Here is an 11,887-nt window from a genome sequence, read left to right on the forward strand (position 1 = left end):
GTGCTCCCATTTGCAACAGTTGGCTTAACCAAATATGGGCTTGTTTACCTAGAAAGCACTTCAGGAAGCCAGCGCCATCTTATCATGGTGGCAAGGCGGCTCGCCACAGCTCCCCCTTCTTTATTTTATGAACACAGGTGAAGGTAGAGGCCCTATCCTACTGTGCAAAAGTGGCAAATAGTGAACATCAGTCCCAGAGTGGCGCCTTCTCTGGGCCTGATATCACCTAAGCCGATGCCTTTTGTCGTAGGGTGGGACGTGGACATCAAACCCACATGCAATAGGGCATGCCTTCCTTGAGGTTCAAAAATAAAACTCTCAAGTGCAGTGCTTTGCCTCATATCCTGTGTCCATGAAGACATAGCGGTATGGAAAACCATACTAGGGGGAGCTTATCCAGCTTACACAACTGCAAAGGCCTGAGGTAGGAAAACACATCACCCTACTTGCCAATGCTGCACAATACAGGGGCACCATAATGAACACAAGGCATATAGTAACAGTTCTCTCCTCCAACATCATTGTTACAGCTCAAGATCAAAAGTGGAAGTTACAAGACAATTGAAGCCTTAATTAGTACAAGAAATCCCCAGGATGTAAATACACAGTCCTCAAAGAAAAGTACATAGTAATTACAGCAGTACCCTGTAGACACCTAGCGTAAATGATAATTCTAACTCTAACAGAGATATACTAAAAATGTCACTTATTCCCGTGCCAGATTAGCCAACCACACAGAAGGTGACACCCCTTGTTCAATGGCTAACACAGCCTGAATTAGCACCGCCTTTTCACGTGCTTGACGCACTCTTAGCTTGCAAATAAACCAAAGGCAAAGGCAAATACCTGCAAGACAAATACATCCAAAGATCCCCACACCAACCCATTCTTTAAAATAACTAAAGGCAGAGGTGAGCCAGCTAGAGAACTGACTCAAAGTAACAGGCTTAACACGGGTGTCATTTAAAATCGCAATCTGCAATAATTGTTGAGTCATCATCTTTTCAGCTTCTAGGGACCAATTGCCTGCAAGAAAGGCGGAAATCAAGTGGCTTTGATTTTTTGCTTCTTCATATCTTACTGGAGGTATACACATGTGTTTATGATTCCCGATACATCCAACTTGTGCAATGTTGAAAAGTTCATCCAACTGTACTTGTAGTAAATCTATCCTTTGATTCGCCGCCAAGATCCCTGATAGGATATGTCTGTTGACGCGGTCCTGGGATTCTAGCACCTGTGCAGTTTGCTGTATGACTTGATTAATGGTTTGTGCTGTTTGAACTTGATTGGTCATGGCTAGAGCAGCGGTAGTGGCTGCAGCAGCAGAGACAGCAATAGCAGTTATTATGGCTGTGGTAATGCCAAAGTCTCTCTTTTCTCTGAAGAGGTGCACCAACGGAAAATTATCTGGATTGACCTCCACTGGGACAGGTACAAAGGTGGGTACCTTTACAATCACAGCAACAGATTCACTACCGTTCCAACACTCTGAAAGCAGGCAGGTAATATTATCATTAGAACAATTTAAAATCACTTCTGAACTGTTTGATAATAGAAATAGAAAAGGGAGGGGCAGGCGGCAAACAATGTCTGTCAGCCGCAGAATTATCATGTGCATCCAAAGTTAAAAAATTAATGGTAAAAAGAGCCAAAGACAAACGCTCTTTAGGAGTACAGCTTGCTCCTATTCCCCCTTTTTGTCTTTGTAAAAGTTCTTCAATCGTTCTATGAGCTCTCTCCACGATTCCCTGACCTAGGGGGTTGTAAGGTAAGCCATGAGTCAGTTGCACTCCCATAGTGGAGCAGAAAGAGGTGAATTGTTGACCAGTGTACACTGGCCCATTATGTGTCTTCAAGGAGCATGGAAGGCCCCAGGCGGCCCAAGCCTCTAGGCAATGGGAGATGACATGATGGCCTTTTTCTCCTGCCAAAGCAGAGGCATGCATAACTCCAGAGAAGTATCTACTGAGACATGAACATATTTTAGGGAACCAAAGTCTGCAATATGAGTTACATCCATTTGTCAAACCGTAAGAGGTCGCAAGCCTCGGGGGTTAACACCAAAAGAAGGGAGATGATGAAATGGAACACAATGAGAACAATCTAAGACAATCTGTCTCGCTTCTGCTCGAGGAATAGAGAAGCGCTTACGAAGTGTTTGGGAGTTAACATGAAACTTATTATGAAAGTCTCGAGCACTGTCAAGAGAAGAAAGAAAACAAATTGTGCGGGTAGCGGCATCTGTCCTTGCGTTTCCTTCAACAATAGGTCCAGGGAGAGCCGTATGAGCTCTTATATGTACAGGATAAAAGGGTGCAGAATGGCCCAAAATCAAATTTTGTAACTGAGTAAATAAAGATGAAACCTTGTTGTTAGGATTGATGGCACCTACAGTTTCTAACACCTTAAGTGCTCCTTAGAGAAGTCCTCTTATTCCCTGGGTTCAGGCTGACTGAGGGCAAAAGATCCAAATACTGGTGTATCTTGCCTTCTGTACTCCAATCTCTAAGTTTGATCTTAATCATCCAGCAAGCCAGTCTCACTAGTCATAAAGTAAGAGTACTGGGCTTTAACTTTAATGTCCATAACTTTACAGTTATTTACCCTTTTATCTAACTGGAGTCTGCATTAGTTCTGGAAGTCACCACTATTTGTTTTGGTATCTGTTACCACTATGTGTTAGGTGATGGCTTATTATCACAAGTTACCTAGGTTGCGTGTTCTTGAAGCAGCTACTTCCGCAAAACATTAATAGGTAACAGTTTTATAAAATGAAATAAGTAAGAGTAAAAATATATTCTGCTTGTATAATAGCTATTTTGAATTTTGACTGAGAACCACATTATATTCCCTATTTGAGATCATAGTAATCTTACAACAAAAAAAACCAATCTTTTGATTATAACTTTAAATAAGCTAAAGTCTGACTTATTTTGGAGTCACTCTAACATGCAGTAAGGTGGGAGGCAGAGCCTTATCTCAGGTAAGGCATGACTCTTTACAGATCTTAAGTGTTCTAATCCTACAACTAATTTTTGCCCCTTTTGCCATGACCAGCATGACCAAATTTTTAAGTTCAGTGAGGGTCAAAGGAGTATTAGAAAATAAAGGTGTATAAACACAGATTTTGAAGATTAAGCTGAGATCAGATGGAGCTCTGTTCTCTGATGGAAATGTAGGTCTAAAGAGTTATGTTAGCAACATTTATACATGTCTTATTATTAAGTTAAAGACTATGTAAGCATCATTCTTTGTTTTTAGGAGAGTTACAGAGACTAGACCATCTACATAACTTTTTCTCACAACTGCAAAGTGCAATGTTAGGAACTCTGTGTAGCTCTCAAAGAAGTCCACTGTCCAAAGTTACTGTAAGGTGGGCAGGAACTAGAGAAGGGAACTGATGAAACACTGGATATCTAGCAAAACAATTTCTTTCGGCCCAAGAGCTGTGTGCTTGATATCAATGTAAGAGCTGATAGGACTCCTGTACAGAGCCTCCCCAGGGAGGTTACTGCCACAGCAGTTAGGCATCTTGTGCTCCTACACAGGAACACTTCCAGGCACCAGGCATGCTACAGTCATGAAGTCAGGGACCCCAATCTCAGTCATTGTTGTCCCATTTTTGCTATAATGCATTATACTCTTTCTTAAATGTCATTTTAAGAAGTTTATATATATTGATTTCTGAGTCCATATAAACATTAGTTAACACAGTCTAACATTATATCCAAAACAGGAATCAATCAAAGAAAGGCTGAGAGAGCTTTTAAATTTTCTTTTGTGTAGCAAAATGCTTTTACCTTCTACAATATGAACCTTTAAACAAATCAGGCTGTCACTAACTCTTAGATATATATTTACATTTAAATTTTTATCTCAGTGAAATAAGTAACCAATGTTACATATACCTTACTGATAATATGTCCCATAATAGAACATTAAATGATAGAAATAAATCCCCAATTAAAATTTACTCTTTATAAGTTTAAGATTACCATTACAGACAAGTTTAATCTGGAGAATAGCACAGCTTGATAAATTTCCTGCTTTAAAAACTTGTATACCTGAAAAATATGAACACATTTTATATACAACTAGAAACCATTTCACAATTACCTTGACATTTTTTTTTGTTACCAAATTTAGTTTCTTAAGAAAAAATGCAGACTCTGTAACACAGTACAATACTTTAACAGTTGTTTAACCATAATTGTATAAACCCCAATTGTCGGGGTTTCCAGGACCCCCAGCCTTGGGCACGGTCAAGATGGCGCCTGACGCTGAGACAAAAGCGGCCAGCTATACAGTAAACAACCAGCGAATTCCAATGATTGGCTAGTTAACGATGTGATTAGAGCATGCCCCCCTCGTGTACCTATTCTATGCTTGCAGCTGTCCGCGGTTTACCTCGTGTGCCCCCCCGATTGGTTAAAGTGTATATAAGCCTGGTGGGTGGGAGAGTAAGGGAGCGGAAGAAGCTGAGGGCGGAAGAAGCTGGGGGCGGAAGAAGCTGGGAGTGTGCAGAAGCTGAGAGAAGAAGCTGAGAAAAGAAGCTGAGAGAAGAAGCTGAGAGAAGAGAAGCTGGGAGTGCGCGGAAGCTGGGAGTAAGAGAAGTGTAGGAGAGGGACTGTGCATAATAAACTTCCAAAGCTTCAAAAAAAAAATTTTTTTTTATATAAGTTAAACCGGTTATAAAAAAGTTAAAGGGTATCGGGATACGCCATCAGCGGTCCTGACGCGTGGAACGCGGGTTAAAAGGTATCGGGATACGCCATCAGCGGTCCTGACGCGTGGAACGTGAGTTAAAAGGTATCGGGATACGCCATCAGCGGTCCTGACGCGTGGAATGCGGTCCAATTAAAGTGAAAGTAGAAACACGTTTGAAGCGGTCTAATTAGGGTGTAGGTAGTACGTGAAAAGCCGCTATAAAAATTCTAATGCACACTTGATAGTTTTCCTTTCAGTAATCTCATTGCTCCTGGCAGCTAGGCCACTGTTTGTTATTGTAACTGCCATACCTAAAGCTATTCAAATTAGTAACAATGGGGTCTGAATGCAGCAACCCCTCAGGGAGCTATTAAAAAACCATGAGATGCCATTATTCAGAATGCAGCAACCCCTCAGGCAGCTATTAAAAAACCATGAGACGCCATTAAAGGAAAAAACAGCTAAAGTATTTCTCAATACTGTGGAAAGGGCTTCCCCTTGGTTTTTGGATGAGGGCTTTTTGAATACCCTACAGTAGAAACACTGGGGAAGGACTAGAAAATAAGGAAACCACTGTATGATCATATGTTCAAACCCTAGTAGAATAAGCCCAGGGTTTATAGAAGAAAAGCTGCTCAGTGTGCCACAAGGGGGATCTTCATGAACAGGATCTAATAGCAACAGAAAAGAACTCTTAAAGAGAATAAAGTGAGGAAAAATTGAGTGGTGGTGACCTAGAAAATAATTGCTCAAAAAATCTAAGAACAAGGGAAAAAAGGGAACTAAGTCTAACACAAAGAACCCCCAAAAGGAATAACCAAGTGGTAGTGAAAACTTAAGAACAAGGGGAAAATGTAGGAGAAACCTAAGCCTAATAAAAAGAGCTTCAAAATTTGTAGAACCTGCCCGTATTTGAGGAGCAAATGGAGATACCATCAACCATTAGAAAAACTTTAAAGAGGCAGTTAAGACTATTGGAGACAGCTATGCAGAGCAGTGTTATCTGGAAGACAATGTCTAATTGGAGAGCTCAGTGGTGAGAAATAGCTGATTGAAACTGCTTGCAGAAACATAGTGGCAAAGTTTCCCGATAGAAATGTTGAGATGTTAATAGGAGAAGGCCAATACGCTTCAATAGATGCACAAAATCAGCAGCAAAGAGATAATGCCCTAACAAAAGAACAAGAGATAACTATAGTAAAATCTGTTACACCTTATGCCCCAGGACTTTGCCCAAGGCGCAGAAGGGAAACACGTTGGGCTAATGAGTGCAAATTGGTTACTGTTGAGGGAAAGCAGCATGCAAGTGATGCTGCTCCTCCTCGCAATGGCGAGTCTGAGCCTTCCTCCAATAACAAAAACTCAGACGGAAAGGCAAACCCGGAACCTATGGGCCATTGTTAGCCTGGCCATATTTTTCATTTCTAACTAACACATTTTTTATCCTTCCTTTTCTTGTTTTTCACCAATTCCTCTACAAGCCTGTCAATTCTACTGATGATTTTTCAGGTCGTGCTGTTTTTGGTGACAAGGATATCTTTAGCCTTACTTTGCTTGAACAGGAGGAATTTCTGCACTTTGCCATTGGAATCATACTACAAATCAGACCCAGAGTAGAGCAACTCGTTCTGCTGACCCTAGCTGTAATATTGCTTTTCCTCCCACGTCAGCTTGTGTATTTCCTCCCTTTTATGTTTCTACCAACTAACATTTCTAATAATACCTCTTAACTGTTCACTAACCGTGTGCTATCTCTCACAATGCTGGAATGGTTCTTTTGCCACCTGTGCAATTTGCACATTTCTATCTTCCTACCAGTCCTAGTTTCTGTTGCAGATACAGAATTGCCAGTGCTATTATCGAGAAGCAGGAGAGGCTTTGACATTGCAACAGCCGTGATCATTGTCATCACAGTCCTTGCAGTAGCAGCATTGACACAACCATAACAACGATCATTTGGCCGAGAATGCAGCTGCAGCCTTGCAGACCATAGAGACTCTATCAGAGAGTGGACTCATTATAAGAACAAGTGGATACCTTGCAAGAACTTTTGGGACTGGGATGCGTTTATTCCCTGAGAGCTGTTTTGTGTTGCCCGTATTGTAACACTACTGGGATGTATATTGTTTCTGTATTTAATATGGCTATATGGTTTTTCTTCTGTTTATAGATTTGTCAAACAGCGGGCAGGCTTAGGAGCTATGGTGGTACTCCTCTGCCTTGGCCTCCTTCTCTTCATTCGTTTTGGCATGCATCTACGAGCTAGCCAATAGAGATCAAATTATCTTTCATCAGGCCATGACCGCCCTAAAGGCCGACAGCCCCCCATTAGTATGGATCTTGATGCTGGACCGGTAGTCAAAGACGGGTAATGAAGGAGGTGGCTGTGTACCAACCTAAGACAGGAGCTGCAGCATGCTCTGCAGGCTCTGATGACGGGTAAGGACATATGCTGACCACTCAACCTAAGACAGACACGGTCCCGAGCCTTAGTTTAATAATAAAGAAGGGGGATCTGTCGGGGTTTCCAGGACCCCCAGCCTTGGGCACGGTCAAGATGGCGCCTGACGCTGAGACAAAAGCGGCCAGCTATACAGTAAACAACCAGTGAATTCCAATGATTGGCTAGTTAACGATGTGATTAGAGCATGCCCCCCTCGTGTACCTATTCTATGCTTGCAGCTGTCCGCGGTTTACCTCGTGTGCCCCCCCCTGATTGGTTAAAGTGTATATAAGCCTGGTGGGTGGGAGAGTAAGGGAGCGGAAGAAGCTGAGGGCGGAAGAAGCTGGGGGCGGAAGAAGCTGGGAGTGCACAGAAGCTGAGAGAAGAAGCTGAGAAAAGAAGCTGAGAGAAGAAGCTGAGAGAAGAGAAGCTGGGAGTGCGCAGAAGCTGGGAGTAAGAGAAGTGTAGGAGAGGGACTGTGCATAATAAACTTCCAAAGCTTCAGACGTTTGTCGTGTCTCTCTCTGTGGCCAGAGGGAACGCGATACCCAATTTTTAAGACTAATTGTTCTAAAGAATAAAACTTAATAGACACAAAGTTAAGAGTAAATTAGTGTTTCTAAGAAATCCTTGTCATTTTACCATGTAATTTTACCATGTAGATTAAACTTTGGTGTATATCAGAACATTAGTATTTTACCTTAGGAAAAACCTTTAATAGCTTTAGCTGTCTCACAGACATACAACTAACTTAGTTTCACACAAACATGTTGAAACTTGCCCTTTACTTACATAGACTTTTTTAGCACTTACTTAGACCCTCATGTATTTCATCACACAAGCACTTTCTTACCCAGAAACATTTTCTTTTCCCTTTTACTAAATATATTTCCATACCCAGACCCTTTTATTTTCTCTTTCCTATCTGTTGACCCCTTTTTGTTCACATTCTGAAACAACTCTTATGAAATTTCTGAATTTAGATAAATTGCTCTATGTTAATAAGATTAAATATTGTGTTGTTTATAGTACTCTAATTGAAACACAGTTGAAACCTTTGGGACCCTTTGTATATAGAATTGTACTTGTTAAGACATAACTCTTAGTAACCTTGTTTTTAGTTTAGTGATGACACAAAGCAAGTTTAAACCCTTTTTATTTACCAACCTATGAAAGCACCAATAATGTTTAAGTATGATACTCCATGGAATTTAAGGAGTTAAGAGTACTTGATGTTATTTAACAATTAGCATTTTAACTTTGCAAATTAATCAGATGTCTCTACAAACACATTTGAGTAATCCCATATATGCTAACTCTAATTCACTTATTTTGTAAAAACCAAGAAAGCAGGCAGGTGTCCTGAACAGTATTTGCTGTCTCTTTTCTGTTGAAGAAAAGTCCTAGAAACAATTGGTATTAGACATTGTTTAACATTAACATTTCATTAGTTTGACCACCTAGAGACTTGCAAGTTATTTTTAAAGACATTTCACTTTTATTAGTTTACTCAATTTAAATTGAACCCTTTTTAAATCACATGAATAAAAGTATTTGGATCCATTTTTAAATTTTAATTTTAGGAGCGCTCAGTTTTGATGCAGACAAGACATGACACCAGAGAGCACGACATACAAATAACACAAAATCAAAGGCCTTGTAACTTTATAGGTGAATCTCCATTGCAATGTAACAGATGTTCAAAAACTTTAGTTGAATAAAAAATAGAACTGATCAAAAAGAAAAAAAATTATTAACCTAGGTATGCAAGATCAAAATTATGAGCTCAAAAATACAGCATTAAAGAAAAACAAAACAAAACAAGAATCCTGGAAAATGAGTTAATTCTGTGTAGCAGTCCAGAAGTTTAAAACAGACACCCTTTTGTTTTCTTTTTCTTATCTTCAGGTTACCCCCCTTTCCCGCTGAGACTGTTGCAGTTTACATTCCAATGCAGGCTTCAGCAAGGCCAGGCAGGGGGGAGGGAGGATCACCCAGGACTTTTTAACCCTTTTTCTTCCTGGTTGAGAAATCAGGTTAGGTTTGAATGCAGAAAATCACAAAACATTATTTCTTACTACTTTTGAGGAATGGAGCTGCTGAGATCTCTTCCTAGGGGGAGGACTGCTTCAAGGACATGGGTGTTCCCTCCCTAGGTGGCCATGGAGCTGCGTGGAAGGGATCAGGAGGGAGGCCTTTTTCTGTCTCTTGTTATAGTTTCTCTTGATCCAACAAGCCCTTATCTAAAAACCAAGGGGCTTTGTCTTCTACAGCTTTTAAAAACTTCCTAGCTGAGGAAACCTCTAAAGGTGCTCCATTAGCCTTTAATAAAGCCTTTAATAGTCCTTCCATGTGAAGGAAGGCAGCGGCTAAGCCTGCATTTGTTAATGGGCCACCTATTTCTCTACAAGCTTTCATCCAAGCCTCTATGTCTTTGCTTTTAAATGGATTAATAGCATTTCTGCATTCTCTTGTACATTGTTCATATACTAATTGTTTAATTAAAGGCATAGCTGCATCAGCATTCCTGAAGATCTTCCCTGCTGCATTTACCATTCTAGCCACGAAATCTGAAAAAGCTTCTGTGGGACCTTGGACAATTTTTGTTAAGTTACCTCGCACTTCTCCTTTATTAGGGAGTGCTTTCCAGGCAGCAATGCAGATCTTATTAATTTGTTTATAAACCTCTAATGGAAAGCCTGTTTGCTGATTGGCAAATCTACCTTGCCCCAGAAGCATATCCACATCCCAGGCAGGTTTGCCCCTAGCTTGGTTATGTGCAGCCTGTTCATTGGCCCCCTCTAACACGAAGGCTCTCCAGTCTAAATATTTACCTGGGGAAACACAAGCTTTCACTAAACTGGCCCAGTCCGAGGGGGTCATGCAGAATCTATTGAGCCCCTCTATTTGGGCGATAGTAAAAGCAGCATCCACACCATAAGTGCGGACAGATTCTGCTATATTTTTTATCGTTTTAAATTCTATGGGTTCCTGATGTCTTCCCCCATCATTGTCCTGGAATACAGGACAGGCAAACCCCAACTCTACATGGGCAGCCCTCCAAGCTGCAGAGTTAAAAGTTCTACCCGTGCTCGGAACCCCTCCCACATACAGGGGAGGATCATAGGCTAGAGCTGGCTTCTGTTCTTCCTTATAGTCCTTTTGTCTAAAATCTTTTTGCCTCTTAGTTCCCCCTTCTTTTATCTTCACCTTTCGTAAGTGCTGCGTTAGCTCTTTCACTTTCTCATCACCGTCTGATTCTGACTCCCCTGTATCTTCTGGTGTTCTAAGGGCTTTTAAATCTGGGTATAGTCTCCTCTTTGGAATAGCTCCATAAACCTGCTCTCCTGTACTATGTTTACTGGAAGTACTCATAGAATCCTTGGACTTCTCCTCATGTAGTTGTTCAAGAACTTCCTGTCCTTTATAAATAGCTTCCTGACATCTACCATCAAGAATATATCCTTTTACTAATTTCCATAGCGGTATCACCCCTTTCTCCAATTGTCCCTGCTCCTGAAGAAAATCCAAATCTCTTTCCAACTTATCCCAGCTGGCAGGAGTCAAGCTTCCGGAGACAGCAAACCATGGGGCTGCTTTATCAATTCTTACAAGGAATGTTTCTAAAGTACTGCATTTAACCTTGAGCTCTTTGGAGTGCAACAAAAAATCTAAAGACTGTATTAATGAACTAGATGGAGAATTGCCCATAATGAAAGCAGCATTCAGAGCAAGCAGAATGAAAGCAAGAACAAAATATTTTACTTTGTTGATCGACTATACAAAGTCGATTAAACCTTTGCTGATCGACTATACAAAGTCGATTAAATCCTAGTCCACAGACTAACCTTTGCTGATCGACTATACAAAGTCGATTAAATCCTAGTCCACAGACTAACCTTTGCTGATCGACTATACAAAGTCGATTAAATCCTAGTCCACAGACTAACCTTTGCTGATCGACTATACAAAGGCAATTAAATCCTAGTCCACAGACCCCATTTACCTGTGGTACGTACCGGTGCACCCCCTGACCACTGAAAGTTCTGATTCCCGGGTTTCGGCACCACTTGTCGTGTCCCTCGCCCGCAAGAAAGCACGACACAGGAATCTTCCTTCAGCAGTTTAATCAGGACCTTAATATTATAAAACCATGGTTTTTCTTCTTCTTCCTCTTGAGCCTAATTCATACACTTTTATACTCTTGCAATAGCCAATCTACTCCTGCCATTTGGCCTATGTTCATAGGTGCTCCCATTTGCAACAGTTGGCTTAACCAAATATGGGCTTGTTTACCTAGAAAGCACTTCAGGAAGCCAGCGCCATCTTATCATGGTGGCAAGGCGGCTCGCCACAATAAATGATTCATTGGAGTGATATAAGTAAACAACAACACCATTATTGCAAACCAACATTCACACATGACATGCATCTATATGGAGAGAATGTTTGTTTAAATGATAGGCTTCATTTTAAAAACCCTATTCAAAGAGAGATGATATGGGTTGCTGAAGCAGTTGGAAAAATACTACCCAAGGGCCAAATCCAAACTACTGCCTCTAAATATTTGTAAATAGTTTTATTGGAACACAACTATACCAATGCATATTATGTACCACTTCTTTCATGAGTCATTGTGATAGAAACCATATGGTCCACAAAACTTAGAATATGTATTACTTATCCCTTTACAGAAAAAAATTGGCTAACTCCTGGTTTAGTGAAATGAACATC

The sequence above is a fragment of the Sciurus carolinensis genome, unplaced genomic scaffold (genome assembly GCF_902686445.1).
Source record: "Sciurus carolinensis unplaced genomic scaffold, mSciCar1.2, whole genome shotgun sequence".
Lineage (NCBI taxonomy): Eukaryota > Metazoa > Chordata > Mammalia > Rodentia > Sciuridae > Sciurus > Sciurus carolinensis.